Source organism: Canis lupus, chromosome 36 (assembly GCF_011100685.1).
Source record: "Canis lupus familiaris isolate Mischka breed German Shepherd chromosome 36, alternate assembly UU_Cfam_GSD_1.0, whole genome shotgun sequence".
NCBI classification, from domain to species: domain Eukaryota; kingdom Metazoa; phylum Chordata; class Mammalia; order Carnivora; family Canidae; genus Canis; species Canis lupus.
Window position 1 is genome coordinate 1,896,143 of NC_049257.1, and position 24,485 is coordinate 1,920,627.

General features: G+C 35.3%; 1 long non-coding RNA gene across 1 annotated transcript; it reads left to right on the forward strand.

The window, feature by feature from the left end:
- The first annotated feature begins 669 nt into the window (after positions 1-669).
- Positions 670-22,615, forward strand: LOC111095005. The gene is made up of 3 exons (XR_005384479.1): positions 670-774; positions 20,655-20,726; positions 22,347-22,615. It is a non-coding gene; the product is annotated as an uncharacterized LOC111095005 (long non-coding RNA).
- The last annotated feature ends 1,870 nt before the right edge of the window (positions 22,616-24,485 follow it).

The following is a 24,485-nucleotide window of genomic DNA, read 5'->3' on the forward strand; positions in this document are numbered from 1 at the left end:
TTATGTTAATTGGTTCTGCAAAACTGATGTTTATCACTCAGTGCTGACTTAAATATTCTGCAGATTGTTTTTTTTTTCTTTTTTACACTTCCTGTTGCTCTAATCCTCTGAAGAATTCCCAACTCAAATATTTTTCTCTTTTCCAATGGCCCGCTGTACTACCTAATGCCAGTGGGTTGCATTCCATTGGATCCCATATTTGTACATCATCCTTTAAAAAAATAATCCCTATTATCATAGAAAACATCTACTGAGCACTTGCAATGCATTAAACATTACATGAAGTAGGTAATATTTAAGCAGGTGAGGAAGTATTAGTTCCCTATTACTTCAGTTACAAATCACAACATACTTAGGGCCATGGGGGAAAAATGCAAAATTATTTTCTTACAGTTCTGGAAGTTAGAAGTCTTAAAAACAAACAAACAAACAAACAAACAAACAAACAAAGGGGTTGGTAGGGCTGTATTTCTGCTGGAGGTGTCATGGGACAATTTGTTCCCTTGTCTTTTCCAGCTTCTAAAGGCCAGCTACATTCCCTGCCCCTTTGTCCACTTTAAAGTGATTTTTTTCCAGTCTGTTTTCAGTTGTCCCAGCTCCTTCTCCTCCCCTTGATCTTCTGACCTCCTTCTATAATGGCATTTTACTCCCAACAGGAGTACCAGAAACCACACATGCCTCACATATTAATGACCGTGGAAATGAAATGGCCATAGAATATCTGCTTTACTCCTTCAGAAGTCATATGCATATGTTACTTCTCCACAAGCCTTGGTAAGCTTTTTAAACATCTTATTTTCCACTTCTAGACAAAGGATATAGGATTGGGTTATTTGATTTTGATTCTAAAAAAAATCTCATCTGACCAAGCTACTCTCTTGCGTATACAGAAAACAGGTCAATAATTTGCTCACATCCTCAACAGTTGCTGAGTTTTTAGATCACATGTTCTAGATATAGATAAGCATATTTATTATACTATGCTAAAGTTCAAAAAAGGAAAAACAACTGTCATGCCTCAGTTAAGGAAAAACTTCCAGGCTATTTGATGGGCATATTATTTGTTATATTTTTATTTTCAAAAGGAGTTTGGAATAAGATAACTACCAAGAAGTGCATGTTTAAATATACATACTACCAAGTACTTATTAATCCATTTAATAATCTATTTTTAATGGAAAATACATTAATTTTTAGCAGAAGTTCTTATATTGGATCCAAGAGAACCACTCAAAGTAAATTGTACAATATATAGATGTATTACAAAACAATCTTTCTAGCACAAATTTTTCTCATATATAGTATTTCTTTATAAATCTCTTGTTTGCACATAAATAATTTAAGTGTGATCAAGCTACTATGCAATAGTTCTTACCATTCTTATCAAAAGATCAACTGATGATTAACTGAGGGAATATATTTTAAAGGTGTTTTATAAAAACTGTATTCTTAAAAATAACACAGATTGCTATTTTTGAGCAGTTTCTATCTACCGAGTATTGTAATAGATTATGATATTTACAATAACCTTTCAAAGTAATAGTTTCTCCATTTTAAAGAGTCTTAAATTGTAGCTCAAAGAATTTAACATGATTGGTCAGACTATAGAGGTTTTTTTCTTACTGTGTATAGCTTTTTGAGTAACAGTAAAGAATCTAGCATTTACAAGCATGGTTACCATAATGAAAAAGCGACTCAAAAATAAAAAGACTTCATAATATTTAGGGTGTGTTATGCCTGTTTTTTAATGTTTTCGAAGGTCTAGATTTATTCTACATATTCCTAGAAGATATTTACACTTTGAACTTATTTTTTTTTAAGATTTTATTTATGTATTCATGAGAGACACAGAGAGAGAGAGACAGAGACAGAGACAGAGACACAGGCAGAGGGAGAAGCAGGCTCCATGCAGGGAGCCTGACGTGGGACTGGATCCCGGAACCCCCGGGTCACACCCTGGGCTGAAGGCGGCGCTAAACCGCTGAGCCACCCAAGCTGCCCCACACTTTGAACTTATATTCATTGAATGTTTTGCTAGTCAGTCTGCTAGATGCTGAGAAATACTGCAGTAAACCATGAAGATATGTGGCCTTTCATGAACATTTCTACAGCTCTATTGGGGAAGAAATAAAGAGATAGACTTATACATATTTATTAACTTAAAAGTGTTTATAAATAATTTTGATTAATGGAGAAACCATTTCATCAGTTGAAAGTACAAAAATGCGACATTTGTATATAAATAAATAACCCCATTTAAAAAATAAAAGATATTTCAAAGCAGTTACAATAGGTGTTGAAACAACTGTTACCTGAAGTATTCATCCATTGGTTGGATGTCATATATTCAGGGTCAGCAGATACAGCCTAGATTCTGTAGAGTGTCTCAAAACCTTAGGATCATGTGAGTTTTTCTGTAGAATTATTCTTACCTTTCTATGCACATAGTTGCTATAGCCTTATGGACACTAAAAGCAAGATGGTAATTAAACGTAGTAAGTAGTGGAGTTGTATGAATAAGGCTATGAGTGTAATATCAATTATGTCTTTTTGTTTGTAGCCCATAGAATTTATTCTGCAGGTTCTTCTGACTTGTTTAATAAAAGTGTAATCTCTCTCTTAGAACTTATTTGCAAGGATTTCTTTTACGAGGTAATAGTCTGATACTTCGAGATAGCCGATAGCAATGGTGACAAAAATAGCCACCTCCTCCCATACAATAAAAGAACAAGAAGTAAAAATTAAATTCTACCCTAAACCACATTCTCAACATAAGCTGAAGGCAGATATTGCCAAAACTTCAAAATAGCGGTACGTAAAAAGCTAGAAACCCTAAAGCTGCACACAAACTTCGTGCTTCCTTTCCAGTCCCCACCCACCCTGAGAATTTGTGGCAAGCAAAGGCAAAATGAGAAAATCTGAGGGCAAGACAAACAGGGAAATTGATGATTGTGCGTGTTTGCCTAATACTACTGCCAAAAAAGTCTAAATCTCTCCTAAGTCTAAAATTACTAAAAGCCACAACCACCACGACTAAAAGCCACAACCACCACGACCACGACCACGACCACCACGACCACGACCACCACCACCACCACCACCACCACCACCACCACCACCACCACCACAGTATGCCAGAAAATAGCAATGGCTGCAGGGAAGGGATTCCAATGTGCATGTGGTTTACAGAGGCAGGCAGGGTCGAAATGGGCATTCCTGGAAACAGATGCACAACTCTGGAAAAGCAAAAAGTCAAAACAAAACAAAACCAGAGGAAGAAGGAGGAGGAGGAGAAAAGAAGAAAAAAAAATAGGAAAGGAAAGGAAAGGCAAAGAAAAAGAAGAGAAAACAAAACAAAACAAAAAGAAGCACTCTTTGGTAACCAGGCGACAAAGGGAAAAGAAAAAAAAGGCCGTGGTGTGAATGTTTGTGTTCCATAAAATTCATATGCTCAAATGTGATCACCTCTACTGAGATGATACTGAATGGTGGAGTCTTTTGGAGGAAATTAGGTCATGAGCATGAGTGTTCATGAGAGATGAGTGGGGTTCGTGCCCTTATGAAAGAGACCCCAGAGAACACTCTTCCTGCCAAGTGAGGTCAGAAGGAGCAGTTGGCTGTTTGCAACCTGGACGAGAATGCTTACCCGAACCTCACCCTGCTGGTATACAGTCTCGTACTTTCAGCCTCCAGAGCTGTGAGAAACAAATACTTGTTGTTTAAGCCACGTGCTGGCCAGGTGAAGTCTTTGTAATTGCCTACAGTCGGGCCTAAAAGATCACACCTAGGACTTGGCCAGGAGCCAGACTCCTCATATATATAAAGACTGTGTTATTAAGCAAAAATCTATAAGAGGTGCAAAGAGACATAGATATAAACATAATAACAGTCATCTATCAGGCAAAAAAAAAGTATGACTGCATATTCTGTTGGCAAAGTAGGAGAGAAAAAGACATGCTCCATGTTGTTGGTTGAAATGCAAACTGGTACAATCTTTCAAGAGAGGAAATTGACAATATGTAACAAAATTACAATGTACTTGCCTTTTGACCAAGTAATCCCGCTGCCAAGAAACTACTGGAAAATATACCTGCAACCATAGATATGCACCAGGTTATTCACTGCAGCATTTTTTGTAATTGATACATATTAGACACGTGGTGCCCAAACTTAGAAGAATAGTTGGAAACGCTTGGTAGATCCAAATAAAAAATACTATCTGGCTGTAAAAAGACTGAGGAAATCTCTATAAACTGATTTGGAATCATTTCCAGAATCTGCAAAAAGCAAAATGCAAAAGAATATAGATGTATGTTATCTTTCTTACAGGAAAGGGGATCTAAGGGGAAAATACACCCATAGCTGTGTAACTTAATCTGTGAGGGCTGCAATAACAAAATACTGCAGACTGGATGGCTTATAAATAACATAAATTCCCCCCAGTTCTGGAGACCAGAAGTCCAAGATCAGGAGACCTAATCATGGTTGGGTGAGGTGCTCTTTCAGGTTGCAGATTTCAAGTAAGTGGAGGGGGCTAGGGAGCTCTGTAGGATCTCTTTCCTAAGTGCCCTAATCCCATTCATAATGGTTCCACTTTCATGACCTAATTACTCTCAAAAACTCTACCTCCTAGGCATGCCTGGGTGGCTCAGTGGGACTTGCTTCTCCCTCTTACTCTAAGCCTCCCTACTGCTTGTGGGCTCTCTCTTCTCTCTCTCAAATAAATAAATAAAAACTTAAAAAAAATAACCCTACCTCCTAATACTATTATTTTGAGTATTGGGATTTCAACATATGAACATATGAATTTGGGTTAACAGAAACATTCAGGCCATTCAGACACCACACACACACATACATGCACATTTGTGCAAAAAAAAATTAGGATGAAAGTAAAGAGATTGATTACTTACAAGGGCTGGATGGGAAAAGTGTGGAAAGAAAGAAAAATTGAGTAATAGGCATGAAGAGGAAGGGACATTACAATGAGCATACTTCGTATAGCTTTTACTCTTAAAATTATATTCATGTTCACATGCCCCATAATAAATATTTAAAATGGATGTGGTGGGAACCCAGACTGGAATACATGCAATAAAAACAAAACAAAACAAAAAACCCCCCAAACCCCCAAAGCTAACTATATTACCAATGAAAAATATAACCACACTAAAGGAGGTAGGCAATGTTTAAGGTTAAAAATTGAGCTAAATCTTTGACCCCGAGGGTTTATAGGTTCATCAAATTAAACTTTTCAGACACCCACATTAAACAAAAGCAGTGATTATGTCTCTAATTTTCAAAATAGCATTGGGCCACATTTCCTGCATAGTCTAAGTTCAAAAAATGGGTGAATGAATGATGAATTTTAAATGTAAATAGTTATTCAGTTTTCATTTAGCTGTGATTTTCAACTGGTTTTGAATTCACCCCATTGGGGATATTTGACATGGCCTCAAACAGCAGTTTTCATTGTCAAAGCTGTAGAGAGGCAAGTTGCTACTGCCATCTGGTGGGTAGCTCTTGGCATCTAGTGGGAGAGGTCAGACTACAGCTCAGCGTTACAGAAGACACAAAATATTCCCTGTGTACAAAAAAATGATCTAGCCTGGAATGTCAAAACTGCCAAAACTTTTCAGAAACTCTAGTTTAGACTAATGGAGTTGTGATAGCTAGTAATAGGTTAATGAAGATCTGTACTTTCCAATATGTTAATGAAACAAAATCAGTATTCAAGATCCCCCATATGAATTAATATGAGCAGATGAGAGTGTTATCCAGAAAGTATTTATATAAAATTTAGAGAGCAATGATAATTTCACTGATTTTGAATAAAGTGGAAAAACAATCCCCTTTCTGTTGTTTCAGTGTTGTGGGAAAATCACAGATATTAATTCAGGTTTGCCCAACATCTGATCAGAGAACTATATGTTCTCTTTGGGAAGTGAAAATATCTTTTAAAAAACTCATCAAACACTCTAATTACTCTATTCTTTGTTCTGCACAAAAATTAGCCACAGATTCCTGCACAAAACAAGGATGCAGATGTTGCTTCTACACTCAGCTGGATGATTTCATTAAAACCAAACTGTAAACTCAAATATATGTTTCAATTTCTTCTCCCCCTTATGGCTGTAGCATTTTAAGACCTAGTTTATCAACTTTGTATATAATACAGACTAAGAACTGTGCTTGAGATAACACTTTTGAGATATCAAAATCGCTTCAACAAAAACATAATTTTCATGTTTTTTTTAAAATTGATTTTTCCACATCTTATACTATTCAGTGTATTTCTCAAATGGAATTTCTGCAAGTTCTGAGGACATTTTTGAATTCAGAGAGTTCATCATGCCACCACTTGAAAAATCTCTCTCTATACCAAGAATGTTCAATTACTTTCCTAGCAGAAATATTTACCACTCATCAACCACTTGATCATGTTAGTCAATCAAATGTATTAGTATATCACAGAATCTTTCACACTTAATAGTTCAGAAATAGTCTCGTTGCATGTGATCTAGTACATTATATTACTGTGTCCTTTTATAAGTGATATAAAAGTAGTTTTTTTGTTATTCATTTTTAAATACAAAAATATATGAAATAATTTATATATTTTCTCAGAATTCTCAAGTAGCATAGGCACAAGTGAATTAATCTAATTCTAAATAGGATTTTTAAAAACATTGAAAAGAATCATAATTTTAACAGGAGGCTAATAATCATAAAAACAGCAATAGATTTCTTTCCTTTTTAAAGCTAAATAATATTCCATCTTCTGTATACACCACATTTTCTTCATGCCCTGTTCCAGAGATGGACATTTATGTTGTTTCTCTATATTAGCTATTGTGAATAACTCTGCAATAAACATGAAATTGCAAATATTTCTTCACAGTTCCTTTTTTTATATATATATATATATCCAGAAGGGGATTGCTGGAGCAAATGGTATGTCTCTCTTCAATTTTTTTGCAGAGCCTTCATACTTTTTTCCATATGGCTGCACCATTTTACTTTCCCAAAATGTATCTTCAAGTTCTTTGCCCTTTTATTAATTGGATTATTTGTTTTTTGTGGTTTTGCTCTATTTTTTTTTTTATTTGCTACTAAGTTAATGGAGGTCCTTATATATTTTGGCTATTAACTCCTTATCAGATATATGGTTTATAAATCTTTTCTCACAGTCTATAGTTGCCTTTTCACTTTGCTAATTATTTCCTTTGCTTTGCAGGAGATTTTTAATTTGATGTAGTCTCACTTGTGTATTTTTGCTTTAGTTATCTGTGCTTTTAAGGCCATATCTAAGAAATCATTGCCAAAACCAAGGTATGGAGCATTTCCCTTATGTCTTGTTTTTCTGCTAAGAATTTTACAGTTTTGAGTCTTGTTCTATTTGAAGTCTTTAATCCATTTTGAGTTGATTTTTGTATAATAATATACAATAAGAGGCCAATTTTATTTGTTTTTAATGTGAATATCCATTTTACATAGTTATTAAGATTTAAAAGAGAAAATCCTGTGAGAACATGAATGAACCTAGAGGAAATTATGCTAAATGCAATAAACTAGTCACAGAAGGACTATTACTGTATGATACCATTTTTATCAGGCATATAAAATAATACACAGAATCAGTGAATTAGAATAGTGATTGCCAGGGGCTGTGAAGGGGAGGCAAAGGGAGTTGTTATTTATCAGGTATAAAGTTTCAGTTAGGGATCCCTGGGTGGCGCAGCGGTTTAGCGCCTGCCTTTGGCCCAGGGTACGATCCTGGAGACCCGGGATCGAATCCCACGTCGGGCTCCCGGTGCATGGAGCCTGCTTCTCCCTCTGCCTGTGTCTCTGCCTCTCTCTCTTTCTCTCTCTCTCTCTCTCTCTCTCTATCATAAATAAACAAGCCTTTAAAAAAATAAAGTTTCAGTTATTCATGATGATTAAGTTCTAGATCTCTGTTGTATGACATTGTGCCTATAGTTAACAACATGGTGCTATATATATAAAATTTTGTTAAAGGGGTAGATCACGTGATAAGTGTTCTTACCAAAATCCCCAAGAAGCTACTATTTACTGTCCATCTGCTGTGACGCAGTGCACAGAACTTTAAATATTGCTATTATCTCATTAATAGTGGTAATAGTTGTACAAAGAAGGTTTGAGTTCCGTTTTAACTCTGGGAAAATTAAGAGCTTAAGATGATTGGAAATTTTCCTAAAGTTATAGATCATTTAAAAGGCAATAATAAGATTATGAACACAGGTCAGTAAAATTTTGAATGCATATGATCGCCAACAGACTACCTTCCGATTTGCATTCTCTGCCTTTAAACCGTCCAACAAGGATTAAAGGAAAGTGGAATAGTGAAAGGGAATATAAGGGAAGGGAGAAGAAATGTGTGGGAAATATCAGAAAGGGAGACAGAACGTAAAGCCTGCTAACTCTGGGAAACGAACTAGGGGTGGTAGAAGGGGAGGAGGGCAGGGGGTGGGAGTGAATGGGTGACGGGCACGGGGGGTTATTCTGTATGTTGGTAAATTGAACACCAATAAAAAATAAATAAATAAATAAATAAATAAATAAATAAATAAATAAATAAGGTAGCTAGCTAATTAATAATAAAAAAAAAGAAAGTGGATTGCCTGGAGGTTTGTACTTGTGAACAATCTAAGCTAGGACAGTTCAGGAAACCACATTATTTCATTTCAAGATCAGTTTTACTCAAAATATAATTGTTCTTTTTCTAAAGGCTATATATGAAACGGGAACTCTGAAATCATACTCTAGCTTCAGATCTCTACTCTGTCACTTACTATCTTTGTGATAACCAGAAAGTTTCTTAACTTTTGTTCTTCAAATATCCTTCATTACCATGTTTGTAAAAGTATTGTAGCTATGAAATAAGATATGTGTAAAATGCCTAACATAACATCTTAAACTTATAATGTATATGCCAATTATATCTCAGTGAACCTGGGAAAAAGTAGAAGGCACAACCTCACTTTCTTCATCACATTATTCTACAGAATGCATAGTAATTTCATAATCTGTACTATTTTTCCATGTATCTATGTGCTTGTTATTGACTGTTTACAATATAAAATTAAAAAAAAAAAACCTCTCAAGGCAATAGGAATCTAACCTATAAGATCTATGCAGTTAATGGTGGCTGCTGTTGTCACTGCTGTTTTATTGTTGATCTTATTATTGCAGGATAGCATATGGGACCTAGATGAGACCATAAAGGACGTATGCTTTCACCTAACATGCCTCATATACATCATTAAATATGATGCCAGAGATACCTATTTAGTGGCATTTGTGTCTTTAGTTCTCATCTTGGCATTCTTCTTGGAAAATCTTGTTTTTCATTTCTAATATACTCCATAGGTTATGAAGTCTAAAGCTATTAGAAGGATTATACTTTTCTAAGAACTTGATTTGCCCTTTGTTTAACAAGGTGAGCAAGAAAAATATCAGAAAATATCAAGTGGAATAAATTTTTGGAATAAACATTTGATCCTGCTTTCATAAGATCACAATTCTGTCTATGATAAAGTTTTCAAGATTGTCTGGAATGTCAGAATTGTGTGCACACAAACTAAGTTACTTTAATGCACCTTTTACTCTCTATTCTTTTGGAGAGTAAAGAATATTTTTCTCACAATAATTTTTAAGTTTTAAATGTAATTTTAAATTAATTTATTGCTATTTTTAAAACATTTTAACCTTGGGTATGGCCATCAGAAATCTGTTATTTACTAAATCAGGGAAAATAAAACTGACATTTTAATTTCATTAATTTTTATAATTAATTTAAAAAGAAGTAAAATTATAAAGTAAAGTATAAATAAAGCTCTATATTTATAACTAACATATATCTGCTGTGCATATCCATAACTATTATTTAGAATTCATACACAAAGGGAAATTTTATATCAAAATATATTCTCAGTTTTACTAACTTGAACAACTTATCATAGAAGCTGTTAATGTTATTTGCCTCACCTTTTTGGCAATTTGTGTAATTGCTAACCTTTAAATAACAATAATAAAAATGTAATAGCACAAAACATATTCAGTATATACAAAAATTTACACACCATGCTTGTCTAATTAAACTTAAAACTGAATTAATAACATTTACCCAAAATGTACATATTAATTTCTTTATTCAGCATTTTTAGAATTCATGATCTGTCTCAGCAAATAATAGCACACCTGAGCCCCAGTTATATTAGCCAATTGCTCTTCAGTGTCAATCCATAAACCAAGCTATGTTGTTTTTCATATATCTCTGCTATCTAGAATAAAAAAATATGCTGTCATATATTGAATTTCTTCTATTTTGGTAATGCTTTTCATAATATATCTATATAAAAATTTTCATAGGTGCACAGTAATTCAGAGTAGTCCAAGAGAATAACCTAACATTTTAAAAATATAATGTATGTCTTAGAAAAGGGAGGAAGCTCAAAAAATTCTTGGGCTATGGGTACCTTGCTGGCTCAGTCAGTGGAGCCTATGACTCTTGATCTCAAGGTTGTGAGCTTGAGCCCCATGTTAGGTATAAAGATTACCCAAAAATAATTTTTAAAAATCTTTACAAATAAATCCTTAGATTAAGCCCAGTGCTTTCAAGGAGGTAAAGTATTAATAATAATGAAATAAACATTTATAGAGTGCTTACTATCCCTCAGACACAGTCTTGGCATCATACATTTATTATCTCTCTTAATCCTCATAACCACTCTACGAGGAAACACTTTGTCTCATTTTCCAAGAGACTTGAGACACCAAAAAGAGAAATAACTTGATCAAAATCACACAGCTAATAAATGTTTGTTTATTTATTTATTTATTTATTTATTTATTTATTTTTTTAAAGAAGATTTTATTTGTTTATTCATGAGAGACAGAGAGAGAGAGAGGCAGAGACACAGGCAGAAGGAGAAGCAGGCTCCATGCAGGGAGCCTGACATGGGACTCCATCCCGGGTCTGCAGGATCACGCCCTGGGCGGAAGGCGGCGCTAAACCGCTGAGCCACCCGGGCTACCCTAATAAATGTTTAAACCAGAACTTCAACCCAGATTCTTCCCAAGTTTTGTTATACTTCCTCATGAGTCATGTGCTTTTAGAGTCTACTGCAGTTTACTAAACCTTTTCATGTGCTTTAACTTATTTAAAAATATAATTTTATTATTACTTGAAATAAATATTGTGCATATTCATTTGAGTTAACTATGAATGAGGAGTTCAATACATTGACTAAGAGAAACAGCAAGTAATGGAAAGAGTGGAGACATGTATTGAATAGCTTGGTTCCCAGGCCTGTTGACTGGATATTTGTGTTTGCACAAAATTCATCTTTTGGAATTCTAAGTCCAAGATGATAGATTTAGGAGGTGAGGTTTTTGACAGATGATTAGGTTATAAGGACAGTACCCATGAAAAAAAGGCCTCAGAAAGATCCCTTACCCCTTCCACCATTTGAAGACATAATGAGAAGGCACCATCTATGAACCAGAATGCAGACCCTTAACCAAACACTAAATCTGCATGTACCATGATCTTGGACTTTCCAGCCTTCAGAGCGGTGAAAAATAAATTTGTGCTAACTCACAGCTAACATCATCCTTAATGGGGAAAAACTGAGAGGGATGGATGTTCACTCTTACCATGGATATTCAATGTAGTACTGGGAGTACTAGTCACAACAATTAGACAACAAAAGAAATAAAAGGCATCCAAATTAGTAAGGAAGAAGTAAAACTTTCACTATTTGCAGATGACATACTATAATAGAAAACCCTAAAGACTCCACAAAAAAAAAAAAACCCTGCTAGAATTGCTAAACAAATTCAGTAAAGTTGCAGAGTACAAAATCAATGTATAGAAACCTGCTGCATTTGTATACACCAATAATAAAGCAGCAGGAAGAAAAATTAAGAAAACAATCTCATGTACAACTGCACCAAAAATAATAAGATACCTAGGAATATGCCTAACCAAAGAGGTGAAAGACCTGTACTCTTAAAACTAAAAACCACTGATGAAAGAAATTGAAGACCACACAAAGAAATGGAAAGACATTCCATTCTCATGGATTAGAAGAACAAATATTGTTAAAATGTCTATGTGACCCAAAGTATTTAATGCAATCCCTATCAAAATACCAAGATCATTTTGCACAGAGTGAGGACAAACAATCCTATAACGAGTGGAACCACAAAAGACCCTGAATAGCCAAAGTGATCTAAAAATTCATAGCTAGGAGCATCACAATTCTATACTTCAAAGTTGTATTACAAAGCTATAATAATCAAGACAGTATGATACTGGCACAAAAATAGACACATGGATCAATAGAACAGAAGAGAAAACACATAACTAAACCCACACCTATATGGTCAATTAATCTTTGACAAAGCAGGAAGGAATATGCAATGGGAAAAGGACAACCTCTTCAACAAGTGATGTTGTGAAAACTGGACAGCAACAAGTGAAACTGGACCACTTTCTCACACCATTTACAAAAAAAAAAAATGAATTCAAAATGGATCAAAGACCTAAATGTGAGACCTGAAGCCATGAAAATTGAAGAGAACACATGCAGAAAATTCTCTGACATCGTCAATAGCAACATTTTTCTAGATAGGTTTCCTGAGGCAAGGGAAACAAAAGGAGAAATAAACTATAGGGACTACATCAAAATAAAAAACTTCTGCCCAGCGAAGGAAATAATCAATAAAACTAAAAGCCAATCTATGGAATAGGAGGAGATATGGTCAAATGACATATCCAATAGTAGGTTAGTATCTGATTTACATAAAGAGCTGATACATCTCAATACCCCCCCCAAAAAAACAATTAAAAAATGGGCAGAAGAAATGTAGATATTTCTCCAAAGAAGACATCCAGATGGTCAACAGACACATTAGCTATCATTAGGAAAATATGAATCAAAACTGCAATGAGCTATCACCTCACACTTGTCAGAATAGATAAAATCAAAAACAGAAGAAATAACTGTTGGCAAGGATGTGGAGAAAAAGGAACACTTGCGCACTGTTGGTGGGAATGCAAATTGGTGCAGCCACCCTGAAGAACAGTATGGAATTTCCTCAGAAAGTTAAAAATAGAACTACCCAATAGATCCGGCAATCACAGTACTGGATATTTACCCAAAGAATTCAAAAACACTAGTCCAAAGAGATACATATGCTGCAATGTTTGTAGTAGCATTATTTACAATAGCCAAGGTATGGAAAGAGTTCAGGTGTCCATGGATTGATGGATGGATAAAGAAGATATGGTATACATGTCCAACAGAATTTTATTCAGCCATAATAATGAATGAAATCCTGTCATTTTCAAAGACATGGATGGAGCTAAAGGGTACAATGCTAAGCGAAGTAAATCAGAGAAAAACAAATACCATATGATTTCACTCATATGCGGAATTAAAGAAACAAAACAAATGAGCAGAGGGAAAAAAGAGAGAAAAAAAGCCAAGAAACAGACTCTTAACTATAGAGAACACACTGTTGGTTCCCAGAGGGAAGGTGGGTGGGGAAATGGGGGAAATAGATGATAGGGTTTAAGGAGGGCACTTGTGATGAGCCCTGGACGATGCATGGAAGTGTTGAGTCACTGTATTATACACCTGAAACTAATATAACACGTATGTTAACTAACTGGGATTAAAATAACAACTATAAATTAATTATTTTTTGTTGTTCAAAATACAGTATCGCATTGTATTTTGTCATAAAAGTTCAGATAAAGATGTTGGACTGTGAAGGAATAAAAATAGAGGGCATAAACTTAAAATAATCAGGTTTAAAACTTTTCATTGAAATAGAAGATCAGGGCAGCCCGGGTGGCTCAGCTGTTTAGCGTCGCCTTCAGCCCAGGGCGTGATCTTGGGGTCCCGGGATCGAGTCCGATGTCGGGCTCCCTGCATGGAGCCTGCTTCTCCCTCCTCCTGTGTCTCTGCTTCTCATTCTCTCTCTCTCTCTCCCTCCCTCTCTCTCTCTCTATGTGTCTCTCATGAATAAATAAAATCTTAAAAAAAAAAGAAATAGATCATATTATATTTTAAAATAAATCACGTTTTAGCTTACAAATCATCGTATTTACGAGCATGCCATAGCTTCTACTTATTTCTTAAGATTTTATTTATTCATGAGAGACACAGGCAGAGACAGAAGCAGGCTCCATGCAGGGAGCCCGACGTGGGACTCAATTCCGGGTCCCCAGGATCACGCCCTGGGCTGAAAGCGGCGCTAAACCGCTGAGCCACCCGGGCTGCCCAGCCTTTAAGAGTGTCCCTTTCTATAGAAGCGCATAAAGTTGTAAAGTAAAATGTTAAGACCAAAAGATTAGCTAGTAAAGATTCAGCATTTTGACTCTTGTTAATCTACTGAAAATTATATTTCATCCTTTTAAGATTTTGCATAAAATTTTCCATTGAGTCAAACTCAACTAAGTAAAAAAGAAGTGTTTTTATTTTCTTTTAAATCTTTTATGAATTAAAGATATAATGTCTTCTGTTGCATTACTGATGTAAATACTATCACTAACAGCTTGGTCTCTGTTTTTTAAAAATGTATTGTTTATTTGAGAGAGAGAGAATTGGGGAGAGAGACAGAGGGAGGGAATCTTAAAATGCACTCCGTGCTGGGTGTGGAGCTAGATGTGGGGCTCCGTCTCAGGACCCTGAGATCATGACCTGAGCTGAAACCAGGAGCCAGATGCTCAACTGACTGAGCCACCCACAAGCCCCCAGCAAGGTCTATTAAACTCTAGACAAGATGAGAGATTCACATGAAGCTGTATGAGTAAATATACTAGTTTAATGGGACAGAAATTTTACATTGAATTCACAGTTCTCTTTTTTAAAGCTTTCTCTGGGGGGGAAAACCGCATGATTTATATTTGGCCTTGTGTCTTGTGTTGTTCTCATAGTTATCTGATTCTTCAACAATTCTCTCTTTTAGAGCATTTTCTAAAAGGTCTGTTCAAACTAATCAATATAATTGTATTCAGAAATTCTAATTTGGTTAAGTGAAGTTTGGAATATTTATTTTTAAAAAATCAATTCATTTGTTTTATAATATTCCTCCTTTTAGCATCTTTAACTTAATTTGCATTTTAATCTATGTGCACAGTCTGAATGGCATAAAAAATGCCTGATTTTATTCTGCTATATTTGTAACCACATCCCCCAAAATATCTTAGTTTTGTAAAATCTGTGACTAGGAGCTTCTGAAAAACATAGAGGTTAAACTTCTGATTAAGGTGCAAGATTGAGGCAACTCCTTTCTTTGATACACAAAGAGAACATTGGAAACAGTTAACTTTATTCACATAAAAAGTGGAATATCAACCTGCACCTGAAACTGCATGAATTGTTTCACACAAAGGAGCTAAGGATAGTGCTGATACGGCCGACCTGCTTGGCTCTGTGTCTTGGGAGAAACAGAGGTGCTCAGAAGTTCAGCTCCCGAGGGAGAAGATAGACACAAATTGTGTTCTTTGTAGGGTGGAAGACTAAAGTCAGGCTGAAAGGAAAATACGTTTCCTCAAAAGAAAGTCTAGGAAGGAAGGGTACAGCTCATGAAAGGAATTAGAAGAAAAACAGTGACTAGTCATTCTGGGGGTCCTGGCCTCCAAGAGGGCATGACATCAGAAGAAAAGGTATCCATACAAATATGCAACCACAACTAAACACGTAATGTGTCTGGTTGCTATTTCAAAATGCCCAAATACACGGAGATGCAGAAGGCCCAAATCATTTATGCAAAATGCACATCTGTGCTGCAGCCCGTCCAAAAGCATTAGAGACAACATAACCCACTTGAGAAGCTAGGAATGACTACGGTGGGGGTGAGGAACCTTGGGGGAATGTCCCTCAAAATAGCTGGCAAGCTAGACTCCCAAATGACACAAAGAAACAATGAAAGCAGTTTAATCTAAATGGATTTAAATCATTGAAGAGTCTGATAAAAATACCTTAAACAAATGTGTTTAGATGCTTACACAATAAATAGATATTATGCATAAAAATGAAAAAGACAATGAGAGATATTATGACACCTTTATGCTTAGAGACTTGGTGACTTGAGTGAAAGAGACTAGTCTTTAAAGGCACAAAGTACCAATGCTAAGAGGAAATAGATGGAATCAAGCACATGACCATGCAAAACCATATGTAAGCAAGTACTTACAGTGACTTTTTTTTGTAATCTCCAAGACCTAGGACAACGTTTGTCCTTCACCTAGTTAAGGGATTAACTAACTGTCACATATTTATACAATAAAATACTATCTTGCCCACCGATATATAGGTAGCAAAATGGATGAATCTCAAGTGTGCTATGCCAAGTGATAAAGTCAAACTCAAAGACTGCCTCCTATATGATGAAACTTACATGACAATTCTAGAAAAGCAAAATTAAAAGACAGAAAATACATGAGTGGGTGTCAGGAGATGGTTGTGGTGTCAATAGATTGACTGCAGGGATACCTGGGTGGCGCAGCGGTTTGGCGCCTGCCTTTGGCCCAGGGCGCGATCCTGGAGATCCGGGATCGAATCCCACATCAGGCTCCCGGTGCATGGAGCCTGCTTCTCCCTCTGCCTCTCTCTTTCTCTCTCTCTCTCTCTCTGACTATCATAAATGAATAAAAAATTTAAAAAAAAACCCAAAAAACAATAGATTGACTGCAAAAGGGGACAGGTACATTTTTGGGGTAATGTGAGTAGTCTATATCTTGATTGCAATGGCGTTTACACAATTGCCTTATTGTTCTGGCTGGAACTTCTGGATTGCAGTGGTGAAAGCAATCATTCTTATTTTGTTTCTGATCTTAAAAAGAAAGCTTTCAGTCTTTCACCATTCAGTTACGAGGTTAACTATGGGTTTTGATAAGTGTGCTTCATTGCTTTAAGCAAATTGTCTTCTATTTCTAGTTTATTTTTATCATAAAAGAGTGCTGAATATTGTCAAATGCTCTTACATCTATTGAAACAATCCTATGGGATCTTTCTTTGTTTCATTATGTTAATGTGATGGATAACATTGATTTCTTATATCAAACCAACCTTGCACGTCTGAAATAAATGCCACCTGCATAGCATGTATTATCATTTCCATTTGCTGTCTGATTCAATTTGCTAGTGTTCTGTTGAGTATTTCCGCACTATGTTCATAAAATATATTAGTCTGTAGTTTTTGTTTCCTGTACTATTTTTGGCTTTGTTGTCAGTGCAATGTTTGAGATTAAGGTAATGTTGCTTCATTGATTCTGTGAGAAAGTGTGTCTTCTATTTTTTGGAAGAGTTTGAATAGGATTGATTTCAATTCTTTTAATGTTTGGTAGAATTTACTGGTGAAGCCATCTGATCCTGGGCTTTCTTGGTTTTGGGGTTTTTGTTTGGTTTTGTTTTCATTCAACAGTTTGATTATAATATTTTTTGGAATGGGTCTCCTTGAATATATTCTGCTTGTTCATTGTGATTCTTAGATATATAGATTCATATCTTCATCAAGTTTAGGAAATTTTCAGTCATTATTTCTACCAATTTTTTTTTCTGTGCATTCCTCAATCTCCCCTCCTTCTGGGACTTGCATTCTCTGTATTTTTGTATTGTTGATGGTGTCTTTTAGGTTTCTTATGTTCTGTTCATTTTTCTTCCTTCTTTTTTCCTCTTCAGTTTTCTTGGTTTTGGGGTTTTTGTTTGGTTTTGTTTTCATTCAACAGTTTGATTATAATATTTTTTGGAATGGGTCTCCTTGAATATATTCTGCTTGTTCATTGTGATTCTTAGATATATAGATTCATATCTTCATCAAGTTTAGGAAATTTTCAGTCATTATTTCTACCAATTTTTTTTTCTGTGCATTCCTCAATCTCCCCTCCTTCTGGGACTTGCATTCTCTGTATTTTTGTATTGTTGATGGTGTCTTTTAGGTTTCTTATGTTCTGTTCATTTTTCTTCCTTCTTTTTTCCTCTTCAGTTTTCAGACTGGTTGATTTCAAATGCACTATCTTGCATTTCCCTGATGTTTTTTCTTCTGCCTGCTAAAATCTTCCATTGAATTTCTATAATGAAATTTTCACTTCAGTATTTGAGTAAAAGAAGATAGACACAAATGAGTATATACTTCATGATTCTTTTTAACTAAAGCTTTAAGATGGGGAAAACTAATGACAAGAGGTCCCCTGAGATAATAAAACACAAGATTTTCTTTTCTTTAAAATAAAATTCAGGAAGGTGGTAATTTTTATGGGGCACGAATGAGGTTATTATGAGAAAGCTATAAAAGATAGGGTGCGGCATTCTGAAGTGCTGTATTAAATATTTCTTGGCTTTGTTGGTAATTTGTATGGCCGTTTGCTGTATATTAAGAAATTAGGTTGCTCATTTCTATTTCATGGGTCTTTTAACATACATGTTAAACTTCAAAACTCAAAACTATATAAGAAATGTTATCAGTGAAAAATGTGGATGATTTCTTTCATATACATAGTTGAAGGACAAACAAATATATTAGCTCAAATGTGAAAAGTGGAAAAATGTTACTCAGCATGAATAAGGAAAGTGAAAGTAAATGAGGTGCTTGACTCCTTTCAAAATGTGTTAAACAAATTCGTATTTAGCTTAAGAAATCACTGTCCTTTCAGTATCGCTGAGCTGATTTTTAAAGACAGATGAGCTATGAACAGCTGGTCCATTTTCCTTTTTATAGATTTTTCACTAGAAAGATCTTCATTTCCATTACATCAGTTAATAGACTACCATATCAGACACTGATGCTCACTTTCCTCTCTTGATAACATTTCTATGATTTACATTTCCTTTTATTGAAGTTTATTATTCATGAACTGTGGTTTCTTCCAAAGCTGATTCTCATCAAACATGACCTTTCATGTTTTTCTGTTGTAATGTAATGCAACTTACTTGGTAGATGATTAAAGTTCATGTCAATCACAAATCTACTCACCATATCTATTTTATGCAGTCATCAATGAGGAGACTTACATATTTCATTTTAACTATAAAATAATCTGTCTCATGTATTCAAGGAAAGATGTCAGTCTCTTTTTTTGCAATGTCTTTCTTTTTTCAGTTTTTTAAAGTTAAGACTATGGATAATGACCATCTACAATTCTAGATCTGTGTGGTTTTGAGCCAATTGTGCCACAAGTGGGAAGACTATATGGAGCCCTATGTCGATCAGGTCTGGCATAAGTTCCCCAGACACATATCTTAGTAGCAATCATGACTGTTTTTCTTTAACTTGGGGGATGATCCATGACCTGTAGCACTTGTTGGGAATGGACCATTCAAGTTTCAATCGTTCATACTCCTATCAGTCTTGAAGCTTCTTTACAGTGTGACAAGTCCCTCTGCCTAGCCCCATTCAGAAACTGATCACTCTGACTCATGTCCCCTGACTAGGATCATGGAGTCTGCCGAGCTCCTGTCAATACCACCCCCATTTAAAAAGGCTGAGTCATATTGTCCCTATATCCCATTTATTTCTGAAAAATTCTTTTTATATCTAGTCTCTCAGGAATGACCACCTTTTATTTAACTCTAAACAATCATCGGCCACTCACATGTCCCACCATTCTGTTCTATCTCTGATGTTGTACCATTTACTGCTGATAATTGCCAGTTACGCCTATGCTTACCAATTTTTTTGGACACTGGCTCAATCTGTGCAATTCTTCTACCTAAGAATATTAACTAAAATCCAGATAGCTTTTCTCATCTCTCATTCTGCCCTAGTGAGTACATTTCTGAACTAGTTTGTGTTACTTCAATTAAATGGAAGCCCAATACAATAAGGTCCTCCAAAATGTCACATAACTACAGCAAATGTTGAAAATTGAAGAAAATAATTTAAAAATAGACATGAGAGAACATTCTGGGACAACTATAAATTTAGCTGTATGGGTCCATGTAGCCAAAGATATAAAATTGATTGGTTTGTATACATAATTTCTCTATAAAATCTCTTATGGCCCAATTGGCTAACCGTTCCAGATAAGCCAATATTGAGTATGGATTTTTCACATCTGTACAAAATTGTTTTTGGAAAAAAACCCACTTATTTCTTTTGTTTGATGCAAACTTTTTCTTAAGTTGTCTTTTCAATTTTTTTTAACTAATTAAGTCCTAATATTAAAAGTAAGATTAAAAAATCTATTAAATCTAAGTGATATTAAAATTCAAAATGAAGCAATACTGTATTGTATAATCCATATAATTATAGTCGACATTCTCATAGATGAAATATAAGAAATTCAATGGATAGATTCCCATAATAGTTGTATGACTTGCTGCACACGCGCATATTTACTAATTGGATTATATACCTTAATCTTGTCTATAAACTAGAATTGATGTCTGCAATTTAAACATCACCATTAAATGAAAACAATCTGTAATAGAATTTATCAGGTGAAGAAAAATAGAAGTGAAAAGACAAGCTTCTAGTCCACAGTACAAAGCTTAAGTATAAGGATAAATTTCAATGGTTAGGCTCATGGAGCTACACCTATCATAGCAGATATCAGGTTAGGATAGCCAAGGAATTCCAAATTCAAATGTACACTGAAATAGTTTCTGCACTTTTAGGATCATCTTAACTTGTCAAGCAATGACTGTGTGCCAGCAACATGTTGTAAACTTGCAAACATAAGTAAGCAAGTAAGTATTTATGTAAATAAATAATAGGTAAGACTTTCTATTAACATATGAAACGGTTGCTGAATTGTTTATGAAGAAAACGGAGGCCAACCATAAGATTCTTCTCATAGTCCTCATTCTGTTTGGTGTTATTTTGACATTGCCTTTACAATATGCATAGAAATTAGTGTTACATTGTCTTTAAAGTTCTTATATACAAGTTATTCATGGAGACAGTTTTAAAGTGGCAGATTATAGATTCGTGCTTGAAATCACATAGTGGAAATTTTCCAAGAAAAATCTCAACAGGAGATTGAATCTAGGGAGTGGCTAGATGTGATGGAAGCCTGAAAACTATCTATAAAGCCAAAGGACAAATAGTTGATGAATGAGGGTACATTTTACCCAAACAGTAAGAATTAAACACCAAAGACCATGTGCTAATTGAATAATGTGCAGAATTACATGGAAACTATTTATTTATTTATTTATTTATTTATTTATTTATTTATGAGAAGGGGGAATGACAGAGGGAGAAGAAGAGAGAATCTCAAGCATGAGGCTTGATCTCATGACCCTGAGATCAGCACCTGAGCCAAAACTGAGAGTCCAACATAGCCAACAGCATCACCATGGTGCCCCTACATGGAAACAATTTAAATGTCTTGAAAGCCTGGACTTTTCCATCACTTATGACAATAAATACTCACCCTCTTACATATGCTCATTAAATGGTGGTAAAATTTGCTGGGATCAAATCTGTCATGCAACCAGTTCTGTCTGTGAGTTATTTTCCCTTGCTATGCTTTTCTTCTGAACATTTTCACATAGTCTTGTCTTTACCATAAAATTTAAGGGGTTACAATCAAATGATTATTTCTGCCCTAAAATAACAAAACCCTGATTCCTTTGTTTGGTTTTCTACCCATTCAGTCTCAATTTCTTGGAGTCACTTAGTTTTACCTCTTTTTCACGCTCTCTACTGGAATAGTTCTTAGCACCTTTTATTTTTCCTGCCCATCTCTCTTAATAACTTTCTCTTCCATTTCTACTACTCTACTTGTTCAGCTGTATATTGATCAATTCCTGGTTCTACCACAAAAACCTCCAACCTGCTGACACATACTCTAAGCTCTGCACTCTCCAATTCAGACTCCCCTTTCTGGTGTCTTTTCCTCCACTAGAAAATCCTGTTTTAACTTCCCACCTATGTTCATCTAGCAACATTCTAGGATCCTTCATGTACCAGGCAAATATCAACAAGAGTTCAATTAAGAACTATCACTCTAGTTGCAGAATGAAAAACTGGAAAAGGGGGGAAAGGATAGGACATGGAAGGAGATGAAAATTGAAATATCTGAGGCCAGAAATGATAGAGGCCAGAAGTAAGCAGTTGGTATGGATTTGACAGGTGTTTCGAAGTATAGTTGACAAACATTATTGTCTACATATATGTAGGGATTGAGGAAAGTTAAGTGTAGGGCAGCATTCAAACTTCAAGAATTGGCTTTTGTTCTGTTCTTTCTTTACTAATCAAATTCCTCACAGCCTCTGCTTTCATACTGCCTCACCAAAAAAGTTTCTACAGGCTTGGTTACTTTGTTTTATGTGTTTGTTTTATTTCTTTTTCTTTGGAATCAGTTTCTGGTGGCAGGCCTTCTTGGAATATAGGTATTATTCAAAGCCATAAGTGAAAGAAATTTGGAAATCTACTCTCCAATTTCACCCCATCCCTTAAAAAAATCAAGCAGAAGGTGGAGGGCCTTAGAAGAAAGAACGAATGGAGTGTTGGGCGACCTGAGTGGCTCAGCAGTTCAGCGCCGCCTTCAGCCCAGGGCCTGATCCTGGAGACCAGGGATCGAGTCCCATGTCGGGCTCCCTGCATGGAGCCTGCTTCTCCCTCTGCCTGTGTCCCTGCCTCTCTCTCTCTCTGTGTGTGTCTCTCATGAATAAATAAATAAAATCTTAAAAAAAAAAAGAATGAATGGAGTGAATAGTGTAAATAATCTGTATATAGATATTCACCTCCCACAACAGGTTCACTTCTTCATGCTAGTAGGGTGATAAAGTATTTTTGGAAAACTCCCAAAGTAGTTTCTCCATTTGTTGTTGGTAGAGACCTTAGCCTCTGGTGGCCTTTGCAGAAGTCCAAGTGTGGTTGCTATTACCTCTGAAGACTTGTCTGTGATATGAATGGAAGGTCTTGTAATAGAGTAAGTAATTTGACATGAAGAATCTCTTCTGCATCTTTTCCCTTATGAATCTGTGGAAATGACATGCAGCTGGTCAGAGTCAGGAATCTTGGGTTATGTTAGAACATGATTAATCAGCACTTCAAAACAAATTTGAATTTATTCATGAACTTTGTATTTTTTCACACATCTAACAGTAAAGGAAAAAATTTTTAACAAGTCTATTTAGAAATAAGAAAAAAAATGCTCACAACTCAAAATTATATGTTCACACTAACCTGAGAGAATTATCAACTGAGCTTTATTATGTTTTTTCCTTCAAGTCACCACTGCCATAAGAAGGACAGATTAAGAATTAATACTGTGATTTGGGAAAATATGAAAAAGAAAACTTGGGTGTGTTTTACATAACTGAGTATGGAATATATACTTTAGTTAAGATTTTGTATGCTGAAACCTAGGAATTATGTTTGTATTCATGAGGAAAAAAACCCAGAAATGGTAAAATGAAGGTTTATCTTTCATAAGGAAAATTCCTATTTTTGCCTACCCTCCAAAAAATCAGGTGTTTCAAAAACATCCTTTAGAAAATAGTGCCATAGAAAATAAGCTACTTTGTGCTGCATTGCTGAACTTCCATTACTGGTTAAGTCTACATTATTTTCTAATTTCGTCCTCTTGGAAACATGCTCCTCACCTCCTTGTTCACACTGTTTTCCTCACCTGTTTGCTACTCGAGGGCACTTTCTTCACTTGGCTTGGTTTTTCCTCTAGTACAGCTACAATAAACTGGCCCATGTGTCCATTTCTCTAACTGAAGCTCCAGATGATTAAAATTCTGATGAACTACAAGGAATTCCTACCCCTTTTATAGGCAGTCAATATACACACATCTAATTTTTTTTTTTAACTATGGCATTTCTTGCTCCCTTTCCACTTGAACACTTACTGGCTCCTGTTTATGGTAGAGAGGAGAAAAAAATTGGGGTATGATGAAAAAGAATCAGCAAACCCAGGATTGAATATAAAAATGTTTCAAGCATCATGTTTCTTGTATTACATCATTTTCATTCAACAGGTAAGTATTTAGTAACTACCATTTACCTAGCATAGTCTTAGGGGTGGGGGCACAGTTAACTGATCTGGACTCATGCAAAACTAAATACATTGCAATGTGATCTTCACAGCAGTAAAAGTATGTATATGTCACAGAAATAACACAAATTTATTTTTATATTTTTATTTTTTATTTTTTTTAGAGAACGAGTGTGTGAGTGGGAGCAGGGGAAGGGTAGAGGGGGAGGGAGTAAAAGAATCCTAAGCAGGCTCCACACAGTGCAGAACCCAATGTAGGGTTCTATCTCAGGACACTGAAATCATGACCTGAGCCAAAATCAAGAGTCAGTCACTAAACCAACTAAGCCCCTATAACACAGAATTTAAACTAATGCTCTCAGGAAGCTGTAATCATCAAGGAAGTATCATGCAAGTAGAGATTCTTAAAGAGATTTGTGAGAGGTCAGAGGGAGTGCCCAGATTTACATAAATTAGGAATTCTGAGAATAGTAATAGCATATGTCAATATCAG